This window comes from Polyodon spathula, chromosome 2 (assembly GCF_017654505.1).
Source record: "Polyodon spathula isolate WHYD16114869_AA chromosome 2, ASM1765450v1, whole genome shotgun sequence".
NCBI lineage: Eukaryota > Metazoa > Chordata > Actinopteri > Acipenseriformes > Polyodontidae > Polyodon > Polyodon spathula.
In genome coordinates, this window is record NC_054535.1 from 36,300,223 (window position 1) to 36,317,605 (window position 17,383).

Here is a 17,383-nt window from a genome sequence, read left to right on the forward strand (position 1 = left end):
AGTTTTGTATCTTGGACTGCATGAAAAAGACTAGCAACTAAAATATTAAAGTGACTTATTTGTATTGACTGATGGCAAGAGGTGTGCTGGAAATGTATTTGATTTAGGAGTCTGGAATGTCCACAGCACATGTCGCTGTTCTAATTTAGCTGAACAGTATTAGTCAATTTTGGTTTTCTCACATTCACATAAAAAAAAAAAAAAACAAACAAAACAAACAAACAAAAAAACCCTTTCACTTACTGTATTTCTGTATGATAAACATGGAGGTTGTCTTTTGACACACACACACATTTTGTTAAAATAAGAAAGCCTATCAATTGCCTCATGAGTGGTCATTACAGTGGTGGCTGACACATGACACTGGCACTTGACACTGGCAGAATTAATATATTCTAGGGAATCAGTTTTCTGTTATCAAGATATTGAATGAATAAAAGTGGATGACCTAAATTGTATCCTATGCCTGGTGGATACTTTCAACTTCGTTTATTTTATTTATTTATTTATTTATAATCCACAGCAATCCCTTTTTTATCCATTAATCCTCATTTAACAATTAATGGGGTCCTATTTTCAAACCTTTCATAATTTTAATACCATAGAGCTCAAAATTGTACAGGGGTTATTTCATGTCAACATCCTCCGTTTAATAAATAAATAAATATAAAATTAAAAAAATATATATAAATAAATACTGCCAGCTGCTGCACGCAAAATAAGTTTATACTCGTTTACTTCACAGATTGACAAGAGTCCTATCAAGGCTTCTGGTGAAGTAGAAAGAAATGTTAACTATTAATGATTGTATTAATGAAACAGGTACTTCGTAATAAAACGAGACACTAAAATACTGTAATCCGTTTCTACTGCCGGTGGTGTTTTAAATCTAAACTACAGCACATGTATTTGAAATGTTAATATAATTATTTACGACATTTTAGAATGTTCATGGTCTCTATACTCCTTTTACAAAAATGTATTTTCTATATTGCTCTGTGCCTGTAACTGGAATAAGAAAGCATTGCTGTATTAATAGTATAGTTTACCTGTCACAAGACTTCCTTCAACGTGTTAAGGTACGTGAATCACAAAAAGAAACCAAAAACGAACTACTATGCCAGCAACTCAGTTATGCAATTAAGCTTCAGTTTAACGCACCAAAGTAGATAAGTACAGCAGACTACAAAAAAATTAGATTATGTGTACATGACTTCACCACCTCCCGTAACTAATCCAGTTTGTGCTTTGAAACTGCAGTCTGAGTGAGACTGTATCTTCTGTCACTGTGCAGCCCTGCAATCGACAGCGTTACAGAGAAGTGAAATGAACAGCAACGATATCCTTTCTGCCCGGCCATCAAGTGGCTCGTTAAGGAAATGCAGGTGTGTTATTTGTGTGAAAGCAATCTCTCTCGCTCGATTGCTCTCTCTCTCTCTCTCTCTATCCCCCTCTATCCCTCTATCCCTCTATCCCTCTGTCTCTTTCTCGCACTCGCTAGCTGTGTGTCTCTCGCGCTCATACATAGCCAGCAGAAGTGTGTGGTACAGTGTGACAGCAGCACTGCCTCCCCAAAGAAAGCTTAGCGCTCACTTTTTCTATCTTTTTCTTGTTGCCGCTCTCATTGTTTCCAGATTCAGCAAGGGGGAGCCCGCAGGTACCAAATAGCCTTGCAAAATAACTTACATTGAAAGCATATTTTTTTGTATTTATTGTTCCATACTAAATAGAATTGCACTTTTTATTCTGGGACTCCAGAAATATTAATAGGACTGATATGTCTGTGATGTATTCTTTCTTGCAGTTAATTTGGGGCCTGTAACTGGAATAAGAAAGCATTGCTGTTTCTGACTGGGGAGAAGAAAGCGAGGACTCCTCTGGGTTTCCAAAGATATTTAAACTGGCAGCCTTAGTAAGTAATATTTACCATTTAATTTCTTAAAGAAATGTATATGTATTAGTTGGTTTGAATATAATTACTAAATGAATTTACAGTGTATCTCTCCTATAATAGTTGCTTATCTTTGCTTTTTGTTTTTGTTAAATTCCAGTTTCCAAGGCATTTGAACACATCTAACTGGGTGTATAGTAAGTAGCTGCTGGAGTTGTACTTGCTTTGTGTTTTTTAGTGGTGGTGGTTTTCTAGTACTGTATAACGGCGTTACTTAGACTTGCTGTGGGAAGTACTCAATACTGAGTTTGCATTTAATCAGTTTTATACAACTGCTCAGGTGGTCCATTTTTTAAGCCACATCCAGCAAATGAATGGATCATCTTCATAACATTAATTTAAAATTGTGGTTAGTGATAATGGCTTGGAGGTGTAATATGTTATTTTAAAAATGCTTGCTAATTATCCTAACACAATCTAATAAAATATGTATCAAGCATGTTTTCCTGTAAATCTGTGGCAAATAAAATGTGCTATCTTTGTATAGCCCATTTCAGCATCATCATATACCCTGTTCTTTTTTCACACTTAGCAAGAAAATGATTTGTGTGCAAATCATGTTATTTTGGAATTCTACATTATTTTAACAACTGTCCATTACTTTTTTTTTTTTTTTTTTTTAAATTATGTGGATTACAAACATGATATTGAAAGTGCTACATAATATAAGGTCATGCTTTCTGGGTTGTCATTACCTTTAGTTTTGTGATAGGAAAAGTAAAACTATTATTTGTTGTTGATGTTGTTTTATTTTTTTATTTTTTTATTTAAATAAACTCACCACGTAGTTGTTCAGGCCTCTGTAGCTATGTCATAACATTACATACAGAGCTTAAAAACTTGGTTATAACTCTGTGTTCAGTGTGCCTCTCTAGGGGCTTACAGGAGGAAGGTGTGATTTCAGTCATATGGGAGAATATGTCACTGAACTCATAATCAGATCTAGTGATTTAGCAAATAATGTATAGCATTTTTTTTAAGGTCGTATTGTAAGTGTTTGTTATTCGGGTACAATAGATTGATACATTTTGATTTTACCTAGCAGTAGCAGTACAGAAAAGATCCCACCCGTCACCCAAACACACCCACACACCCACACACCACTACCACCAGCACCCATCATCGTAAACACCACCACTGAATGATGATGACCACATTCAATTCTACATTTTGGGAGTACAAAGATATTTAACGGTCAAAATGTAGTATCCCAGGTAGTCAATTCTCAAAGCATTGCTTTTTCAACCAGTCACTTTTATTGATGCACTGTTTTTTTCCTTCTTAAAATGTAAATTTGTTCCAAGTTAATTTCAGAAGCTGCAACAGATTCATTAGACTGTGAAATATTCTAATTCCTATACCTGTCTCATTTCAATTATATTTATTGTTTTTTTTTGTTTTTGTTTTTTTTTTAACACTTTAGAGGAATAATGTAAACCTATCATCAAGTTTATTTTACCAGTCAGTAATCATTTTGGACTAGTGCTGTTATACTCCTGGGGCAATGCAAAAGTAAAATATCTAATGAGCTACTCCTGTGATGAATATGCTTGTCAGTAAGGAGACTTTGTAAGCTGACAAAGGAGCTAAATTTATTCCAAAAGCAAATGTGGGTTTTACCTAAGGGATTAGTTACATTTACTGTATTAAATATAATACATTCTAATCTAATGCATGAAAGCAAAGATTTTCAGATAATTTAGTTTAGAAAGATTGTGAAAAATGTGCACGAACACATGCCTCAGAACCACAACATTTGACTGTTTAGATTCGGTCTCTTGAGAGAGAATTTTTTTAATTTTTTTTTTTTACAATATATTGTTGGATAACAGTTTCAACCTAGGATAATAATATCACTTTTTTTTCTTGTAAGTGTTATTGCTATATTAGACAGGGTACTGAATTTCTAGTCACACATTGTGAGTGCATTGGTTTCAGTGTGGATGTTCAGTTAATAAAGAAACTTTGATGAGCCATTGAAGTGCTTAAATATGCTGCCTAGACTTAGAGTGAAGGAGGCCCCTTTAGGGCTATGCTGTTTTCCTTACATTTCTGCTAGTGTGAGGCAGCTTTTGTTTCCCTTGTCCAGCTTACTGTAGACTCTGTGTAAGAATATTATGTGCTTATTTTATTCATCTGTTTTTTTGCTAGATTCCTTCTGTTTCTTTTCATTTCCCTTTCATGTTTTTTCTATGTATCAATCGTAATGAGATCCACACTATTGAATGACCTATTTCCCACACCTGTATATCTAAGCAAAAACAATATTTATAGATGTCATTGCGTTATTTCAGTTATCAGTTATTCCGTGTGTTACTCTTTGTTGTATCTTGTCTGTTTTTTAGTTGCATGTTTCAGTTAAGAATTTAAGAAGTTAGGAAAACCTTCTAAAAAAATATCACTTCTAAATGATTTTATTATATATGGGATCTAATGGATTAATTATTATACTTTAATACTCAGCAGTTTACTTTCAAGCTAGGTGACGGATATTTTCAGGTCACTGTTCTGCATTAGTGTCGGCATTTAGTTCTTTGTTGGACAAAATGACAATGAAGATACTTTTATTTTGAGTTTCTAATTCTTTACAAATGTTTATTGCTTTATTGTGCAGACATATGGATATGCAATTGGAAACAATTCATGTTATCTAATAGGCTGTCCTTCACATTACTGAATAATTTATAATGTAATATATAAAATATGTATTGTTGCAAGTAGATTTCCATGACAATGGGCAGTAGCAGTAGATCTTTTTTTTTTTTTTTTTATAGAATATTAATAGTTGCCGCTTGTTTGGCAGGTACTTTCAGACATTAATGACTTAATATTGACGACGAACTTGGCCATTAAAGAGACGAGACTTCGCTGCAGAGTGCCACTACAATTATCCTGAAAAAGTTCAGAAAAAGTACATTTGTCCTCCCATGACGGTACTGCACCCTATTCACAGTTCTATGAGAGGTATTTCTATTATTTTCAATCCATATAAAAAAAAAGTCGTTACAAGACAGCAAACAACCTTATTAGAAATAATACTACAGTACAAGCACAAGAAAGTAGTAACATATAGTAACTACTGGCAGCAATGCAAATCTCAGAAGTGTGTTAGAAACTTTTGTTAGTGTACATATTAAAACCATGGATTCTTTTTTCAGACGTGTTGCCACTAAGACAATTAAAAGGTTTGACAGTAGAGTATCCCCTATCACTTTTATGTATTAGGGCAAAATTTAAAAAAAAAAAATGTGATTTGGGTTAACTGACCTATTTTTTCCACCCAACCCTACATATTTTTTGCTGATAAGGGGCTAAACTTGCTGTCAATCTGAAAAACTGACCACTGTGCGTGGCCATGTTTTCACTCATGCGATTTTCTGGAAGCCGCGAAGCAAACAAGATCTTCAGTTCATATAAAATGTTGGGGTCTGAGCAGTACGGCTGCAGCCTATCGCCAAGTAGTTGTTTTGCATTATTGTTTGAAAAATGCAACCACATACCAGAAAAAAAATGATTGTAACCAGTGTTAGAGTCCGGGGTGAAATGCCATTGTTCATACTCCATCTTCATAGTTACTTTTCTTGAATAGTAGCCTGTTTTATTTCTCCCCATCATCGTTTAATGTTCCCAACGCATTTTTTTCTTGTACTGCATCTCTGACTAAACAGTAGCCTACTGAAATTCGCAAGTGGCATCAGGAACTGAAATTGATATGACAAGTTGGAGGCTGTGTGGTTCAATGGTTAACGATCCAGGCTTGTAACCAGAAGGTCCCCGGTTCAAATCCCAGCTCAACCACTGACTCATTGTGCATTACCCTGAGCAAGTCACTTAACCTCCTAGTGCTCTGTCTTTCAGTTAAGATGTTATTGTAAGTGGCTCTACAACTGATGCATAGTTCACACACCCTAGTCTTGTATCTTGTAAAGCACTTTGTGATGGTGGTCCACTATGAAAGGCACTATAGAAAAAAAATGGCAATTGCATTTCAGCTTTTTAAAAGAACGTTATTACATAACATGTGTTGATTCAGTCATGACATCTAACACAAACTAATAAAAAACGAGTACAATAGCTGGTCTTGTTTTTTTTTTTCTTTCCAAAACTAAACACTATCCGATACTCGATGAAAAACAGCACACAACAGGCACTGCCTCCCTCATCGATCCTGTGTTCCAAGCAAGATCTCTTGATTTGTTGAAAATAATTGTGAAAGCTTATAAAGCAAAAGTTGTTTAAGATAATCTGTGTTTACAAATGCACCACACACCTGTTTTACTAGACTGTAATATAAAGCCTCCCATTCTTTAGTTTATTGCATACATTTTGTCATATTCATTTTTTATTTGTGACCTGCTATTTTGTCTGATTTTATTGTCTTTTTCTCTTTATTTTTTAATTGTATGCATTTTATTGCTTGTTTCTTATTTCTGTGATGGGTTTATGGTCTATGTTTTTTATTGTATATTAACTTTGGGATACTGTATTGTATGTAAAAAAGGCACAAAGTAATATTGTCATTTTTTTAAGCTTTATTTTTGAAACTCCATTATTGCACCGAATATAGCATTGCAGCCAAATAATATTTCTCAAGAAGGATAGCCTTCCTAGTTTAGAGAGTGAGAGTTGACTTTTCTGTTGTTATTTTTAATAGGAGACTACCATCTCTTTTCTTCCCCCCTCTACTACAAAAATTACTTTATTTATAGCTGTTTTATGGCAAAAAAAATTATAGTGTAGTAAAGAATATATTGACAGTCATTAACTGCCGCAGGAATGATGCTGCTATATTTTAGTCTCAGTGGTTTTGCTCCTTTCCTGCATAAAACAAGGCAGGCAGAAAGTTTATTAATGAAGATGCACCCTCAAAATGAGACTGAGCCAGCTGTGAGGTGGAGAAAGGGGAGATGGTCAGAGAAGGAAGCAAGATGACAGTGTAACTAATGAAAGTATAACAGAGGCACCTATTAACAATGTACTGTAAACTACAGAGATGAAAGTGAGGAAAAGCAAAAAAAAGCTGAAAAGTGGCAGGAATCTAGGATCCACTGCCATGTTGGATTTTTTGCACAGGACCAAACTGAATGAAGCTAAGATTTGAATTACACCTGAAATTAGAATGTACACCAAATACTACAATCAGATTAATGCTGGTTTCACAAACCCAGAGATGCCAGTACTTGAGAGCGAACAAAACAGTACCTGCAAGTAAAATTAGATGACTGTTTATTTATTTATTTATTTATACTTTTTTTTTTTTTTTGGTAAATAGGGTCTGTGAAACTTGATGCAACTATCCAGTCAATTAAAGTTGAGGTAAAATATATATTTAATTTCCTGTGAAATCTATTTTTGCTTACCTGTGCACAAGGGCTGAAATAAATGTTGTACAGCATGTCTTGTCTTTTAATGTTCTTGTTCGTTTGGTTCTCAAATGCAACTTATTTACATCAGAAAGTCACTCCCTTTTCATTGTTAAAGGTAAAAAATAACTATGTACTCTTTCAGTTGTTCTTGTTATTTTCTATTTTTGTGGCAACTTCCTTTCCCCCATTTTTTAAAATAATAATAATAATAATAATAATAATAATAATAATAATAATAATAATAATAATAATAATAATAATAATAAACATTGAACCTACAAAAGTAGCCACACAAAATACTTTCAGTGCGGGCAATACAAGGCAAGAGCTCTTGAACTTGAGCTAATCATCCACTTGTTTAGGCCTATTTGCAATACTGAGCATTTAATATTGTAAATGTTTATTTTAAGCACAAAGTTGACATTTTCTGCTTCATTTAATGTTACCATGGGAAAACATGTAAGAGAATATAGTGCTAATAAATACAAACATGAATTGCTTAAAAGAAAAGAAAAAAAAAAAACATAAAAAGGGCCTGTGTACAACTTAAAAAAATAAAATAAAATCTTAACGTTCTGTTAATAAAAAACGTTTAAAATGACCTCTTGATTGTTCATTCTCTCTTCAGTGGGAATCAAATGTCTGGCAACTTCTTGTTTTTCAAAAGATGCTTGTTTAAACATGGAGTGTATTTTATAATTTGCTGGATCACCATTTTAAGTCTCCATCGACATCAGGTCACAAAGAAAAAGCAGACGATGGACTGAAGTTACTGTGAAGAGTATTTATTCTGTCTACATGCTTTTCTGTAGAGAATATGGCTTTCTATCCTACCTACCTACCCTGTTTTATTTACAGCGTAGCCTGACGCACGCACACACACACACACACACACACACACACACACACACACACATATATATATATATATATATATATATATATATATATATATATATATATATATATATACACACACACACAGTGGCTTGCGAAATTATTGACCCCCCTTTCATTTTTCCTATTTTGTTGCCTTACAGCCTGGAATTAAAATTGATTTTTATTTGGATTTTATGTAATGGACATACACAAAATAGTCCAAATTGGTGAAGTGAAATGAAAAAAATAACTTGTTTCAAAAAATTCTAAAAAATAAATAACGGAAAAGTGGTGCGTGCGTATGTATTGACCCCCTTTGCTATTAAGCCTCTAAATAAGATCTGGTGCAACCAATTCACTTCAGAAGTCACATAATTAGTTAAATAAAGTCCACCTGTGTGCAATCTAAGTGTCTCATGATCTATCACATGATCTCAGTATATGTACACCTGTTCTGAAAGGCCCCAGAGTCTGCAACACCACTAAGCAAGGGGCACCACCAAGCAAGCGGCACCATGAAGACCAAGGAGCTCTCCAAACAGGTCAGGGACAAAGTTGTGGAGAAGTACAGATCTGGGTTGGGTTATAAAAAAATATCCGAAACTTTGAACATCCCACGGAGCACCATTAAAGCCATTATTAAAAAATGGAAAGAATATGGCCCCACAACAAACCTGGCAAAAGAGGGCCGCCCACCAAAACTGACGGACCAGGCAAGGAGGGCATTAATCAGAGAGTCAACAAAGAGACCAAAGATAACCCCGAAGGAGCTGCAAAGCTCCACAGCGGAGATTGGAGTATCTGTCCATAGGACCACTTTAAGCCGTACACTCCACAGAGCTGGGCTTTATGGAAGAGTGGCCAGAAAAAAGCCATTGCTTAAAGAAAAAAAAATAAGCAAACACGTTTGGTGTTCGCCAAAAGGCATGTGGGAGACTCCCCAAACATATGCAAGAAGGTACTCTGGTCAGATGAGACTAAAATTGAGCTTTTTGGCCATCAAGGAAAACGCTATGTCTGGCGCAAACCCAACACCTCTCATCACCCCGAGAACACCATCCCCACAGTGAAGCATGGTGGTGGCAGCATCATGCTGTGGGGATGTTTTTCATTGGCAGGGACTGGGAAACTGGTCAGAATTGAAGGAATGATGGATGGCGCTAAATACAGGGAAATTCTTGAGGGAAACCTGTTTCAGTCTTCCAGAGATTTGAGACTGGGACAGAGGTTCACCTTCCAGCAGGACAATGACCCTAAGCATACTGCTAAAGCAACACTCGAGTGGTTTAAGGGGAAACATTTAAATGTCTTGGAATGGCCTAGTCAAAGCCCAGACCTCAATCCAATTGAGAATCTGTGGTATGACTTAAAGATTGCTGTACACCAGTGGAACCCATCCAACTTGAAGGAGCTGGAGCAGTTTTGCCTTGAAGAATGGGCAAAAATCCCAGTGGCTAGATGTGCCAAGCTTATAGATACATACCCCAAGAGACTTGCAGCTGTAATTGCTGCAAAAGGTGGCTCTACAAAGTATTGACTTTGGGGGGGGGGGGGAATAGTTATGCACGCTCAAGTTTTCTGTTTTTTTGTCTTATTTCTTGTTTGTTTCACAATAAAAAATATTTTGCATCTTCAAAGTGGTAGGCATGTTGTGTAAATCAAATGATACAAACCCCCAAAAAATCCATTTTAATTCCAGGTTGTAAGGCAACAAAATAGGAAAAATGCCAAGTGGGGTCAATACTTTCGCAAACCACTGTATATATATATATATATATATATATATATATATATATATATATATATATATATATATATATATATCATATTTGGATTTGGCCTTACAATACACATGAGAGGGATATCATTTACATAACAAATTATTCCATTATGTAAGGGACAACCCATTTACAATAAAATATGTGCTACATATTGCAGGTGTTTTAATTTTTTTTTTTTGAATGTAGCAAAACTGATGGAGGCAGAATATGTATGCATTGCTGTATCTGGGCCTACACAATATCAAATTGTTCTTTGGAAACCCTGTTATGTGGGGAGGCACACCAGGACCACTTTAGAGATGTGCAAGCTTGACTACAACTCAGATGACAAAGTGAACTGGAGATTCCCATGAGAATTGTGTTTAAGATGATGTGAAGGTCTGGGCAGCTTGCATAGAAAAAATGTTTAACTCCCACTGTCATGCCTTGAATTCTAGGTTAAACTATCATGGATTAGATTATCTGGCAAGTGTGCTGTTGGCTTTATTCTTCAGCAGCAGAGGCAGAAGCTCCCTTTCATAAATAGCTACTGTTGAACAGTTTCTGCCACTCGGCCTGGGAGAGGTTCTGCTGTTTTTATTCTGCCTGTTTCTTCTCAGTCTCTGTGCATCAGCCAGTAGACATTGATGTTTATGCTGGTTTCCTCTTAAGGAGGACTTTACTGTTGTTGCAGTTAGCATTGTGTGCTGCACAAAAAATGGATACATCTACTTGTTACTAAATGTATGGATTTGGCTCAGTTTATAAGCAAAATACCAGTTGACGCATAAGGAAAGGCTTACCTTTTCCCCATACTTTTTGTAATTAAAAAGCAGCCTTATTATTTTTTTTTTTTCTTTTTCAGAAAATGGGTTAAAATTGTAGTTACTGGAGTTATTTATGTGACATAATCAGGCCATTGCTAAGGGATTGTGGAGTTGCAAAAACACAGGCCAAACATGTAAGTCACATGAGTTTTGGTGAAGTACTGTTTGCTTATGCATAATAATAAACACCTTTTGACGACCTACTGTATAATAGGTCCCAAGCAAATAAGCTGGTTTCCTTGCAGTGAGAAAGACACTATGGCCCATAGTCATTAAATTTAACTTAACGTCTCCTTACAGTAATAGCATTTAAAAGTATTTAATTGAGTGATTTCATTAAAGCCATTTACCGTCAAAAAACATCACTTATTGCGATGTTAGAGTAACATGCCCTTGGAGACCAATATTCTCATTATCCTATTTCTCATCTGATTCATTGAGCTGTATGGTGCCGTTAATTGACCCTTACCGGCATCATAATTACCACGTGCCTAAGACCAAGTGGAGAATGAGATGTGTCTTTACGGTCTAATTTCCTAGCATAATTTCTGTGTTTTGAAACATGTATCTAAGTCGATAGTAATAACAGAAAACTATGTTTAATTGTCCAAAATTAGGTAATTTAAGTATTTTCTTATTTGTAATGCATACATTAAATTGCATTGTTAACTTGTCTGCAAGTGGAGTGGAGAAAATGGCAGTGGAGTGGAGTGGAGAAAACCTGCTTGTGTGTTATATCAAGAGGCGAGAGATATCTTGGAAGATAATCCTCCCAAATGAGTGAGAAGACCCCAGAGATCTGACACTTTGGATTACTCTGATGATGTGATTTGTAGCAGGTATCCACTTAACAGGAGCACAATTATTCACCCTTGCGGAGAACTAGAACATGAACTGAAGGCTGGAACTACTAGAAACAAAGCTGTCCCCATATGAAGTTACAAACTCACTGCATGATTTCGATTCTGATGTGAGCAAGGTTTTGCAAGTTAATAAAAAACATCAATTTGCGTTCCTATATTGATCACTGTAGCTTTACATATTTTTTCAAAGCATTCCACCTACCAATAGAGGCAGCACAAGTTATTTTATATTTTATTAGTCCCCAACACGTACAGATCTTTACTGTTAATATTGAAAAATATATATTTGTGTGAAACGGGATTGTATTCTTGTTCGTCTAGTTAGATCAAGAAGTTGTATTTTAGTAACTACAAATACATTGCAAGAAATGTGTAGCATTCTGTAATCTAATACCGCTATGTAATTGAGTAGTATTGCGTGACAGTCAGGATTTTTTTTTCAGCTGTATTTATTTATTTTGGATTAAAATAAGATTTTTGTATGGTAAGGTGTACTGTATGAGAAATTGATTTTAGAGGTATTATTATTGTATGTATTGTATTTGAATGCATTGTGCAGGTAGTTGCAAACTGAGGGAATACAGAAACAAATGTAAAAAAAAAAAAGTGTTTTCGCCATTTAACAATATAGTGTATTTTAATGGAACCGTGCAGAGTTTTAAACATATGAGAATAATAACTGGAGCTTGCTGAAACTCCACTGCCTTCTATACTTTCTTTCGCTTGAAAGGAAACGTGTGCTAGCATTAGAGCATCCTTTTTTCTCAATTAAAATTTAATTTCTGGTGGTTACAGTTATTTTTCAAGAATGCATTTGCACATTAGCTGTATAATAATGTCATCATTATTTTCATCAAAAAGCGTACACTGCCCCTAACCTAACCTCTCACTTGCGTCCAGCACTTGTGTGTGCAATTTATTTATTTATTTATTTTTTTAAACCAGACACGGCTCGATCTTTTTTCAGCCAACGTGTCCTGTAGCGGTGTAAAGTAGGGGACACAGCTCATTTGCATACCTCTGACAATTGGTGAGATAAAATCTCTGAAAACAGCTTTAAAACAGAGTTTTAAGTTATAAATGTAAAAAATTGTAAGGATGTTAACAATGAAAAGAAAAATGACAGGTATGTTATTTAAACATTTATAGCAACACGTAGGGGGTAGAATGGGGATGGGACAGGATGTGTAACGCTATATTTTTGGGAACCCTGCTACCTACTCTTTAAAATACAATGCACCTCGGCTGTCAAACGCTGACTAAAATCCACTTTTATTATTGTATGCACCTCATTATAAGACACAAAATGCTTACCTCCCAAGGGCAGCCAGTTTTATAATGAGGAAGAAGTGCCTGATAATTAGATACACCTGGCATATAAGCTTTCATGAAATTTTGATTCATCCCTAAGTAAAGTGTTTCTCCTTGACAACATAAAAGTTAAATCTTTATTTCTGCCACTCCTTTAACATGCAAATGTTTTTTGTTTTTTTTATCGTTTTTTTTTTTTTCTTTTCACAGAGGACATTTATTTTTATGTAATTTCTGTCGCCAACGCTGCTCAGCTCCTGAAACATTTTCACTTTACTGTAAGGATCCCATATATTTATTCCCCAGACTACCCTCACAAAGACTTTTGAACTAGTGGTTTCCTTCTGATACCTCATTAGACAGAATAATTGTGACAGGGGTGTGTGACCTTGTACCTCTGTGCCATCTCCCTTTCGATTGAAGGAAGTGGTTCACTCCCAGATTGTAAGTCATTCATTCTCATTAGGCTGCTAGTCATAGAACTTTATCAAGACATCAAACTGCTTGTGGGGAAAAAAGTGATGATTTACAGAAAGGACCCTTCTGCCAACCACAGTAGTGAGATATCAGTTGGCTGGTGTGTATTACCAAGATGGATGGATATTCTGGCAAATAATTAAATTATCTTTTTGACAAAAAAAAATGTCCAACTTGGAATATAGGTTGAATGAGAAAGGCATACTTGGCATTACAAAGAAAAATATATGGAGTTGTATTTCCTGTACTGTAGTTTTCATTGGTGTTACAGCACCGTCCATAAAGTTTTGTTGCTGTTGAACTGAAGTTGTAGTGTATGTCATAATTGAGGTGGTTGCATTGTGGTGTGCATTGTAGATGGTTTTAAACCTGAACATGAATGGCTAACTTGAATGGAGGCTTTATACAGTAGGATACCTATATTCTTTACAGTACATTCCCTGTTCAGAGTTATCAAGTGGGCAAACCTGCATACAATGCAATATTGAATGTATTTCATATTTTGCTGAGCAACAGCATTTAGGTGTACAAACAGTTCCTTTCCCAGGTGAGGTGTAAAGGATGCTTTACAAAGGGCCCTGCATGATTTTGAAGGTGCACAGGACAAAGGCTCAAGAAGGTGATGAATGATATGGAAAGCCCTGCATTGAATGCATTTACAGGTAGATTGCTCAGCCACGATCTCTTTGAATCCCAGGTCTCAGGAGCTCCTGGTATTCCTTTTTTTGTGAGGAATGGCCCTTCTGATAACAGCATGTGTATCTGTAAAAGCTTTAAGAAATTAGGTGGGTATGCTGAAATTAAAATTGTCACCCGAGAAGGTGATACAGTGCTACCTCGTTATAGGCAGTCCTTTGTACCTCAGAACAAGTTAAAAAATGTGATGGTCATGGATCCAAAAGCATGCTCTTAACTTGTCTCCCAACAACAGTATTATAAGGGGAGAACTCTATGCAAGTCAGCTTTACATGTTGTGTTTCTTTCCATATTCCTTCTTTAATCATTTTTGTTGATTAACTTTTTTAAGTATTTTAAAGTGCAACATTATTATTATTATTATTATTATTATTATTATTATTATTTTATTATTATTATTATTATTATTATTATTATTAATAAATCTGTGTTATTATGCACCGGTCACCACCTAACTTATATTATTATTTACATTAATTTAGTTTTTCCTTTTAAAACAGTCCAGTGAACTTGGCATAAAATGCTTTATAATCTTCAAAACTATGTATGAGCTTGGTGATGTTGTGATGCGTCACACAGAATACAAACATGTTGCTGGCTTTGTTTTACAACGTATAGAATAGCAGGACCTCGATAATATTTCTGTTTGTTTAGTGAATCGCCACAAAACTTTGCTTTATGCGTATGTAAAGACCTTCTTGTCACGGATTTGTGGCACAGAACAATTTATTGAACAAAATGTTATTAGTCCTAAAAACAAATAAAATAATAATAAAAAAAAAAAAAAAACTTGCATAATCAGAAATAAAATATCTCGGTGCTGCTAAATGCACCACCTGCAAGCCACCCAGGCATTGTCTTTCTTCAGGATGTCTTTGTAGTCGTTCAGTTTGTAATTGTATAATAATGGATACTGCTGCACCTCATATATTAACTTTTTTGTTTTGAGGCATGTCTTTGATGTGTGTCAAAGGTGTTAACCTTGCTTCTGATTGCTCAGGTTCATTCCAGTCACGTGATGAAAAAAAAAAATAGAAACAGGTTCTAATTTAACCCTGCGAAATGTTTTCAAAGCAACGTTGCTCGCATCGCTTGCTGCTGGTGTGAATACTCCCATTTGACTGCTGTGACTATTAAATTATTTGCTCGCATCCACTGTGGATGCAGCTTAATAGATGCATTTAACGTTTTACTTTTCAAAATAAAGAATAGACTTTTTTTTTTTTAACAGTAACTAAAAACACTGTTGTGCATAATAGTTAAACAAAAAAGCACAACTTATATTCAAATTAGAACAGTTCTGATTGTAGAAAAAGAAATACAAAGGCTTAACAACTGAAAAGAATGTGCGTCCATCTGCATCAAATGCCCCTTTAACATTGTAACAATAATAAAAAATACGATCATTTAACGGAAGTAATTTCTGTCTGAACAATGGTTGTTCATCACTGTTAACATTTTATGTCCCAAAGCAAAGCAAAACTTTTGAATTAATCTCACAAATCGTGACTAATTTAACTATTGTACTAAGTTCAGCATCTTTTTATATAATATTGCCATATGATACAAACACAACATATTTTGAAACAAAAGAAAATAAGTGAGTACAATAGGCCTACTTCTGATTTGGCTTGTCCAGCACGAATGTAGAGGCCTAAAGTGTGTATCCTAGCAACACACTAATCTACCTTACGAGCACTAAAATAAGCACACTCTCACACATTCAAGATTTAAATTCAAACCAGCATCAAGAGACTTCAAACTGGTTTCCAATTTGATGCGTTGATTCACCAATATGTAATCAAAGTTTGATAAATTTAAGCACAGATGATCAATAGTCAATGCATCGATTAACTGTTGCACCCCTAATGCTGGAGGTTTGGAGGTTGTGGTCTCGCTCCTGCTGTGTGCGCCAGTTGGGGTGAGGAACAGTTGAGAGATCTTTGCAGGCTGGCAGGGGAATGAAGCACTCACTGCAGCTGACTTCTTGTTGTTCTCTCCTTAGAGAGTAGTGGCAGTCATCAGATAAGCAGGGGCGATGAGACAAAGTGTCCGCATTGGTGCGTCTTGTCCCTCTGTTTCTTTACAGTTGGTCAACCATTGGAGAGAAGCATGATCTGTGTGCAATGTGAAGTGCCTGCCAATGAGATATGCACAAAACTGTTTCAGTACAGCAACGACAGCTAACCGCTTCCTTCTGGTTATGCAGTACCTGCTTTCCGGTTTGCTGAAGGCCCAGCTGTAGTATGCAATAACCCTCTCCCCTCCTGGTAGCATCTGGTATAGGACAACACCCAGTCCATGGTCGTTGGCGTCTGTGTCAAGGATGAAAGGGGCATTGAGGACAGGGGGCACTAGGAATGGGGCGCCAACGAGGGCCTCTTTGAGTGCGAGGAAGGTGGTGTCACACTCAGGGTTCCAGATGAAAGTTCGATGCTTGTGTAGCAGTTGATGAAGCGGGGCAGCGATGGTTGCGAACCAGGGGATAAAGCGCTGGTAATACAAAGCCAGTCTCAGGATCCCCCGCAGCTGTCTTACATTTGCTGGGGTTGACCAACGCTTCACAGCCTCTACCTTCTGCATGTCAGTCCTGATCCCGTCCTTCCCCACACTGTGAACCAAGGAAGGTGACCTCAAGTTGCAACATGTGATAATTATCTGGATGCAGCTTGAGCCTGGTATCTTGCAGGCATCATAAGACAGCACATTGGTTGGTCAAAGTTTCTTCGAAGGTAGCTCCATGGACCAGCAGATCATCCAGGTACACCAAACATTGTTGGGGTTGGATGCCAGTGAGCACCCACTCCACCAGGCGCTCAAATGCAGCGGGTGCATTGCAGAGTCCAAAAGGTAGTACCTTAAACAGCCAGAGGACGAGTCCAGTGGAGAAGGCTGCCTTGGGTCGAGCTCCACTTGCCAGTACCAGCTTCACAGGTGCAGGTGGAGCCGACAACCAGGTCGAAGGACTCGTCTATGCAGGGCAGCGGGTTTCTGGAGGCGTCATTGAGACAGCGGTAGTCGATGCAGAATCTCCATTCTCCGTCTTTCTTAGGCACCAGAATGGCTGGGGATGCCCAGAGGCTTTTTGATGGTTCGGTGGTCTGCATCTCCTTCAGTATCCAGCTGGCTACTCCTTGGGGCAGGTGACGTGGGGGTTGGTGAATAGGGCGAGTGTCCTCTGTATAGATGATGTTCTAAGTGAGTGTGCCCCATCTCACTCGGCTGAGCGGCGAAGATGTCAGGGAACTCGGAC

The 17,383-nt window shown here is 36.5% G+C and overlaps 1 long non-coding RNA gene across 1 annotated transcript; it reads left to right on the forward strand.

The window, feature by feature from the left end:
• The first annotated feature begins 1,485 nt into the window (after positions 1–1,485).
• LOC121327911 lies at positions 1,486–2,135 on the forward strand. Its single transcript, XR_005951621.1, has 3 exons — positions 1,486–1,657; positions 1,805–1,912; positions 2,052–2,135. It is a non-coding gene; the product is annotated as an uncharacterized LOC121327911 (long non-coding RNA).
• Positions 2,136–17,383: the final 15,248 nt, after the last annotated feature.